Source organism: Chiloscyllium plagiosum, chromosome 16 (assembly GCF_004010195.1).
Source record: "Chiloscyllium plagiosum isolate BGI_BamShark_2017 chromosome 16, ASM401019v2, whole genome shotgun sequence".
Classification (NCBI taxonomy): Eukaryota; Metazoa; Chordata; class Chondrichthyes; order Orectolobiformes; family Hemiscylliidae; genus Chiloscyllium; species Chiloscyllium plagiosum.
Genome location: NC_057725.1, coordinates 62,878,896 through 62,887,984, shown reverse-complemented (window position 1 = coordinate 62,887,984; position 9,089 = coordinate 62,878,896).

The following is a 9,089-nucleotide window of genomic DNA, read 5'->3' as shown; positions in this document are numbered from 1 at the left end:
TCTTACAATGGATTCATGCCATTTTTGAGCAAAATAAAATGTAATTCTGCAATATATAATTTCAGTTACACACAGTAACGTTCGCTAAAAATTCTGTGTCTTACGATTTTATATTCCACAACCACCTGATGAAGGGGCAGCGCTTCGAAAGCTAGTGCTTCCAAATAAACCTGTTGGACTATAACCTGGTGTTGTGATATTTAATCATGGCATTGCTCAGATAAGTTAGAAGATTGTGTCGTGCTAAGGATGGCTAACCCATCTACCTTAATTCTTGTCGAGAGTGTAGCTGGAAAAGCACAGCAGGTCAGGCAGTATCCGAGGAGCAGAAGAATTGATGTTTCGGGCATAAGCCCTTCATTAGGAATGAGGCTTGTGGGTTGAGGCTGAGAGATAAATGGGCGGGGGTGGAGTTTGGGGAAAGGTAGCTGAGAAAGCAATTGGTAGATGAAGGTAAGGGAAAAGGTGATAGGTCAGAGGGGGCATTGATGGACAGTTCCGGAGGGTGGTGCTGAGTTAGAGGCTTGGGACTGGGATAATGTAGGGGGAGGAGAACTGAGGAAGCAGTTGAAATCCACATTTATCCCGTGTGGTTACAGGGTCCCAAGGCAGAATATGAGGCGTTCCTCCTTCAGACATCAGGTGGTAACAGTTTGGCAGTGGAGAAGGCCCAGGACCTGCATGTCCTTAACAGAGTGGGAGGAGGAGTTGAAGTGTTCAGCCACGTCGCAGTGGGGTTGGTGGATGTGGGGATCCCAGAGATGTTCTCTGAAACGATCCGCAAGAAGGCGTCCTGTCTCCACAATGTAGAGGAGACCACACCAGGTGCAACGGATACAGTGGATGACATTGGTAGGGATACAGGTGAATTTCTGACGGATATGGAAGGATCCCTTGGGGTCTTGAATGGAGGTGAGAGGAGTGGTGTGGGCACAGGTTTTGCACTTCCTGTGGTGGCAGGGAAAGTGCCAGGAGTGGGGTTTGGGCTGTTGAAGGGTGTGGAACTGATAAGGGAGTTGTGGAGGGAATAGTCTTTTCGGAATGTTGATAGGGGTGGGGAGGGAAATATATCTCTGGTGGTGGGGTCTGTTTGGAGGTGGTGGCAGTGGCGGTGGATGATACATTGTATGCGGAGATTGGTGGGGTGGAAGGTGAGGACTGGGCAGTTCTGTCCTTATTGTGTTGGGAGGGGGGGGTTCAAGAGCGGCAGTGCGTGGAGGAGATGCACTGGAGGGCATCGTCAACCATGTGGTTGTGGACGTTACGATCGTGGAATAAGGAGGCCATCTGGGACTTTCTGAGTTGGAATATATCATCCTGGGAACAGATGCAGTGGAGGAATTGGGAATAAGGATGGCATTTTTACAGGAGGTAGGGTGGGAGGAGGTATAGTCTTGGTAGCTGTGGGAGTTGGTTGGGTTGTAGTATATGTCTGTGGTTAGTTGGTCACCAGAGATGGTGATGGAGAGGTCCAGGAAGGGGAGGGAGATTTTTGAGATGGTCTAGGTGAATTTGAGATTGGGTGGAAGGTGTTGGTAAAGTTGAACTGTTCAACCTCCTGATGGGAGCATGAGACGTCGCCGATACAGTCATTGATGTAGTGGAGGAACAGGTTGAGTGTGGTGCTGGTGTAACTGCGGAAGATGGATTGTTCCACATATCCGACAAAAAGGCAGGCTTAGCTGGGTTCCATGCGGGTGCCCATGGCTACCCTTTTGTTTTGGAGGAAGTGGGAGGATTGGAACGAGAAGTTGTTGAGGGTGAGGACCAGTTCAGCCAGGTGGATGAGGGGGTCTGTGGAAGGCTACTGGTTGGGACGGCGTGAGAGGAAGAAACGGAGGGCTTGGAGACCTTCATCATGGCAGATCGATATGCACAGGCACTGGATGTCCATGGTGAAGATGAGGCTCTGGGGGCTGGGGAAATGAAAATCTTGGAGTAGGTGAAGGGCATGGGTGGTGTCATGAGCGTAGGTGGGGAGTTCCTGGACTAAGGGGGAGAGGACGGTGTCAAGGTAGGAAGAGATGAGTTTGGTGGGACAGGCGCAGGCTGAGACAATGGGCAGTCAGGTTTGTGAATCTTAGGAAGGAGGTAGAATCGGGCAGTGCGGGGTTCACGGACAATGTGGTTGGAGGCTGTGGATGGGAGTTCCCCAGAGGTGATAAGGTTGTGGATGGTTTGGGAGATGATGGTTTTTGTGATGGGAGGTGAGGTCGTGATCAAGAGGAAAGTAGGAGGTGTCTGTAAGTTGGTGCCTGGCTTCAGCAGTGCAGAGGATGGTATGCCACACTGCTACTGCGCCCCACCCCCCCAACCCCCGTCTGTGGGTTTGATGGTGAGATTGGGGTTGGAGCAAAGGGAGTGGAGGGCTGCGCATCATGACGGTGGGAGGTTGGAGTGGGTGAGGCGGTTGGAGAGGTTGAGGTGGTTGATGTCATGGCGGCGGTTTGAAATGAAGTCAAGAGAGGGTAACAGGCTGGCACAGGGTTTACAGGTGGATGGGGTGTATTGGAGGCAGGTGAAGGGGTCCTTGGTGGGTGGGTGGTGTTTTGGTCGATAAAGTGGGCATGGAGGTGGAAGCGGCGGAAGAAACGTTCAAGTTCGCTGAGAGTGTCAAACTCATTAATCTGAGACTGTAGATAAAGGTGAGACCTTGACTGAAGACTAAACATTCGTCCTCAGTGAGGGGGAGGTCTGGAGGAATGGTGAGGACACAGCAGGGATGGGAGCTAGGAACAGGAGTGGGGCTGGAGCTCAAGGTGGGGGCGGAGACAGTCGCTTGAGTGGGCAGGGTTATGGGTCAGTAGTGATGTCACCAATGAAAGTAATTAGATTAGATTACTTACAGATTAGATTACTTACAGTGTGGAAACAGGCCCTGCGGCCCAACAAGTCCACACCGACCCGCCGAAGCGCAACCCACTCATTCCCCTACATTTACCCCTTTACCTAACACTACGGGCTATTTAGCATGGCCAATTTACCTGACCTGCACATCTTTGGACTGTGGGAGGAAACTGGAGCACCCGGAGGAAACCCACGCAGACACAGGGAGAACATGCAAACTCCACACAGTCAGTCGCCTGAGGCGGGAATTGAACTCAGGTCTCTGGCGCTGTGAGGCAGCAGTGCTAACCACTGTGCCACCGTGCCACCCAAAGTAATGCTCATAAAGGAGGTGAAAGTGGCATCACGAGCAGCAAGCGCAACATTTCAGTTAGGTACTCAGCCGGTGATGTCACTGGCGGCAGAAATGATGTCAACGATAGAGCCTTCCAGCAGGGCAGATGTGGTTGCCGCGGCAACTGCGAGGGTAGAAGTGATGTGCAAGGTAGGTATTGCATCTATGCTGGTGAATCTAGCGGTGTTGGTGGATCATGCAGCGGTAGTCTTGGCAGTCGCGGAGGTGGTTGGGTGGATGGCGATCTTGGAGGTGGTGTGGTCGGCCACATCTGTTCCCAGGATGACTAATTCCACCTCAGAAAGTCCCAGATGGCCTCCTTCTTCCATGATTGCAACTTCCCTTCCCATGTGGTTGACAATGCCTCCAGCACATCTCGTCCACTTCACGCACCACCACCCTTGAACCCCACCACTCCCAATGCACAAGGACAGAATGCCCTGGTCCTCACCTTCCACCCCACCAACCTTTGCATATAGCGTATCATCCACCACCACTTCCACCACCTCCAAACGGGGACCCCACCACCAGAGATATATTTCTCTCCCCACCCCTATCATTGTTCCGAAAAGACCATTCCCTCCGTGATTCCCTCATCAGGTCAACACTCCCCCCACCAATCCATGCCTCACTCTTGGCACCTTTCCCTGCCACCACAGGAAGTGCAAAACCTGCGCCCACACCAATCCCCTCACCTCTGTCTGAGGCCCCAAGGGATTCTTCCACATCCGTCAGAAATTCACCTGCACCTCTACCAATGTCATCTACTGTATCCGTTGTACCCAATGCGGTCTTCTTTACATCGGAAGACAGGATGCCTGCTTGCAGATCGTTTCAGAGAACATCGCTGGGACACCCACACCCACCAAACCCACTGCCCCATGGCTGAACACTTCGCCTCCCCCCCAACTTCGTTAAGGACATGTAGGTCCTGGGCCTCGTCCACTGCCAAACTGTTACCACCCAATGCCTGGAGGAGGAGCGCCTCATATTCCACCTTGAGACCCTGCAACCAGACAGGATAAATACGGATTTAAACAGCTTTCTCAGTTCACCTCCCCCCACGTTATCTCAGTCCCAAGCCTCCAACTCGGCACCGTTCTCCGGACCTGTCCATCACTCCCCCTTCTAACCTATCACCTTCATCCACCTATTACTTTCTCAGCTGCCTTTCCTCAAACCCCACCCCCCCTCCCATTTATCTCTCAGCCCTGACCCACAAGCCTCATTCCTGATGAAGAGCTTATGCCTGAAATGTCGATTCTCCTGATCTTTGGATGCTGCCTGACCTGCCGTGCTTTTCCAGCACTACACTCTCGACTCTTATCTCCAGCATCTGCAGTCCTCACTCTCTCCACCTTAATTCTTGTAGTTGATTTGTCAATGCCATTCTCTCATACTGCTGATGATGAACAGTGAACACACAAATGTGAGAATGTATTTACAATGTGTCCTTTACAAGGTCATCTTAATTTCTCTCCAGTCACAAATAAGGTGCAGTCCTGATGTCTGCAGCCCAAGCAGATTTGGGCAGGTAACTGTGATGGTGTTTGTGGCTGGAAGGTCCAGACATGTTGAGAGTGTCCTGCAAAGACATGAGGAAGGAACTAGCCAGGGTTGATTGGAAGGAGAGCTTAGTAGGGAATTTGGCAGAGCATCAATGACAGGGGTTTCTGGGGATAATTCGGGAGGCATAGCATAATGAGGGGAGAATGAGACAACCGTGGCTAACAAGGGAAGTCAGGGACAGCATAAAAGCAAAAGCACGAAATGTGGTGAAGGTTCGTAGGAAACCAGAGGATTGGGAAGCCTTAAAAAAAAACTATCAGAGGATGACTAAAAAAGCAATAATGGGGGAGAAGATGAAATATGAGGGTAAACTAGCTTGTAAATAGAAGAAGATTGCAAATTTCTTTTAGGTATCAAAAAGGTAAGAGAGAGGCAAAAGGGGAAATTGGACCACTGGAAAATGAGGCTGGAGAAGTAGTCATGGACAACAAAGAAACAATGGAGGAACCGGACAGGTACTTTGTAACAGTTTTCACAGTGGAAGGCACCAGCAACATCCCAGAACTTCAACTTCATGAGAGTCAGAGGGCAGACGTGAGTGCTGTGACCATCAGTAAAGAGAAGAGAATGGGGAACAGAAAGGTCTCAAAGTGGATCCATGACTCAGACCAAATGAACTACAACCCAGAGTTCTGAAAGAGAAGGCTGAGGAGATTGTACAGGCATTGGTGGCAATATTTCAGGAATCACAAGAATCAGGAAATGTACAAGAGGACTGGAAAATAGCTAATGTTTCAGAAGGGACGCAGAAGACAGGAAAATGGAGGTCGGTTAGTCTGTCCTTGGCAGTTGGTAAGATTTTAGATTTCATTATCAAGGATGAGATTGTGGAGTACTTGGGAATGCATGGTAAAATAGGTCTGAGTCAAGATAGCTTATCAAAGGAAGGTGATGCTTGACAAATCTTGACAATTCTCTGAGGATAGAATGAGCAAGTGAAACAAAGGGGACCCAGTATAGGAGCAAATTACTGCAGATGCTGGATCCTGAACTGAACTGAAAAGAAAAATTGCTGGAGATCACAGCAGGTCAGGCAGCATGCATGGACAGACAGCAAGCTAGAACGATTCTTCATCAAAGCTGACGTGAAGTGTGGTGGTGGGGAGCATTTATGCAATAGAGGGGATGGGAAGGGTGGATGGAATGTGAGAATGGCAGAACAAAGGTGTGTCCAACTGCCAGCCAGTCCTGAAGAAGGATTACACATGAAACATTGACTTCTGCACCTCCTGATGCTGCCTGGCTTCTGTGTTCTTCCAGCCTCCTGCCTGTCTACTTTGGATTCCAGCATCTGCAGTTTTGTTTTGTCTCTAGACTGGAAAGAACAGATATCCGCACTCAGGTGGAGGAAGAAGAGAGAGGACACGTTGACAGAATGCAACAAGTAAGGATAAAAGAAAGGGAAAATATGGGAGTGGGGGAGCCGATCATGCTGTGTGAGTGATGAGAAGGGGTAAGGGTGGAAGCACAGGTGATAGGTCAACCTAGGGTACAGTGTAATCGGGTCCCGCTTGTCGTCATTTTTCATCCCACCAGCCTCCGCATTCAAATAATCATCCTGCTATTTCAGACAAATCTTTCTGAATCCTTTGAGGAGGGAATGAACAAACGAGACAAAGGAGAGCCCAGTGTAGGACAAATTACTGCCAATACTGCATTCCAACAGAAAACTACCACAAACACACTTCCTCTCACTTACTCATCTCCATTTCACAGGGACTGTTCCCTCTGGACATTCTAGTCCATTTCCCAACCATTCACACCACTCCCAGTGCACCTTCCCATGGCACCATCACATATAACCGCAGAAGGTGCAACACCTGCCCTACATCTCCTTCCTGCTCACCATCCAAGGGCCTAAACAGTCATCTGTACATCATTTCACCAGTACTTCCTTCAATCTGGTCTAGTGCATTCGCTGCACAGGATGTGGTCTGCACTATGTTGGAGAAACCAAGCGCCGACTGGGTGACCGCTTTGCAGAACACCTCCGGTCTGTGCATCAGTATGACCCTGACCATCCCATAGCCATAGCATCCTGCTCACATGCCCATTTGTCTGTCCTCGGCATGCTACAATGCTCCAGTGAATCACCACGCAAACTGGAGAGACAACATCTCATCTTCAAGACTAGATACATTAGAACCTTCTGGACTTAATATTGTGCTCAACAACTTCAGATTATGAACCCACTCCCATTCTTCCCCTTTTTTTAGCTTTACTTGTTGCACTCTGTCAACGTGTCCTCTCTCTCCTCCCTCCACCTGCGTGCGGCTGTCTGTTCTTTCCAGTCTAGAGACAAAAAAAAAACTGCTGATGCTGGAATCCAAAGTAGACATGCAGGAGGCTGGAAGAATACAGAAGCCAGGCAGCATCAGGAGGTGCAGAAGTCAATGTTTCAGGTGTAACCCTTCTTTAGGACTGGCTGGCAGTTGGACACACCATTGTTCTGCCATTCTCACATTCTGACACTTAATCTAACTTATCCACCCTTCCCATCCCCACTATTGCATAAATGCTCCCCACCACCACACTTCACGTCAGCTTTGATGAAGGATCGTTCTAGCTTGCTGTCTCTCCATGCATGCTGCCTGACCTGCTGTGATCTCCAGCATTTTTTGTTTTCAGTTCAGGATCCAGCATCTGCAGTAATTTGCTCCTATACTGGGTCTCCTATGTTTCTCTTGCTCATTCCGTCCTCAGAGAATTCTAATAGATTTGTCAGGCATCACCTTCCCTTGATAAGCTATCTTGACTCAGACCTATTTTACCATGCACTCCCAAGTACTCCACAATCTCATCCTTGATAATGAAATCTAAAATCTTACCAACTGCCAAGGTCAGACTAACCGACCTCCATTTTCCTGTCTTCTGCGTCCCTTCTGAAACATTAGCTATTTCCCAGTCCTCTTGTACATTTCCTGATTCTTGTGATTCCTGAAATATTGCCACCAATGCCTGTACAATCGCCTCAGCCCTCTCTATCAGAACTCTGGGTTGTAGTTCATCTGGTCTGAGTCATGGATCCACCTTGAGACCTTTCTGTTCCCCACCGTCTTCTCTTTAGTGATGGTCACAACACTCACGTCTGCCCTCTGACTCTCGTGAAGTTGAAGTTCTGGGATGTTGCTGGTGCCTTCCACTGTGAAAACTGTTGCAAAGTACCTGTCCAATTCCTTCATTGTTTCTTTGTTTCCTATTACTACTTCTCCAGCCTCATTTTCCAGTGGTCCAATTCAAATCCTCTGCATTCAAATAATATCCTCCACTATTTCAAACAATTCCAACAGAATGCCACCATGAAACACATCTAACCCTTACTTCCCCTGCATTTTGCATCTCTGTTCCTTCCGAGACACCCTAGTGTTCCTTGACCACCCAAATCATCTCCCTTCCCACGGTAGCTTCCCATGTGATCACAGAAGATGCAACACCTGCACCTTTAACTCCTCCCTCTCAATATCCAAGCCCCTTAATAGTCTTTCCAGGAGAAGCAATTGTATGCATTGTATTCGCTACACCTAATGTGGTCTCCTCTACATTGGAGAAGCCAAGCGCAGACTGGGTGACTGCTTTGCAGAACACATCCACTCTGTACACAAGCACAAGCTCAACCTTCCCATGGCCAGTCATTTTAACACAGCATCCTGCTCACATGCCCAATTGTCTGTCCTCGGCATGCTGCAATGCTCAATGAATCACCATGCAAACTGAAGGAACAAGTTCTCACAGAGTCATAAAGCTGTACAGCATGGAAACAGACCCTTCAGTCCAACCTGTCCATGCCGACCAGATATCCCAACCCAATCTAGTCCCCCTGCCAGAACCCATATCCCTCCAAACCCTTCCTAATCATATAGACATCCAAATGCCTCTTAAATTTTGCAATTATACCAGCCTCCACCACATCCTCTGGCAGCTCATTCCATACTTATACCACCCTCTGCGTGAAAACGTTGCTCCTTAGGTCTCTATTATCTCTCCCCTCTCACCCTAAACCTATGCCCTCTAGTTCTGGACTCCCTGAAAGGAAAAGACTTTGCCCATTTATCCTATCCATGCCCCTCACAATTTTGTAAACCTCTATAAGGTGACCCCTCATCCTCCGACGCTCCAGGGAAAACAGCCCCAGCCTGTTCAGCCTCTCCCTGTAGCTCAGATCCTCCAACTCTGGGAACATCCTTGTAAATCTTTTTTGGACCCTTTCAAGTTTCACAACATCTTTCCGATAGGAAGGAAACCAGAATTGCATGCAATATTCCAACAGTGGCCTAACCAATGTCCTGTACAGCTGCAACATGACCTCCCAACTCCTGTACTCAATACTCTGACCAATAAA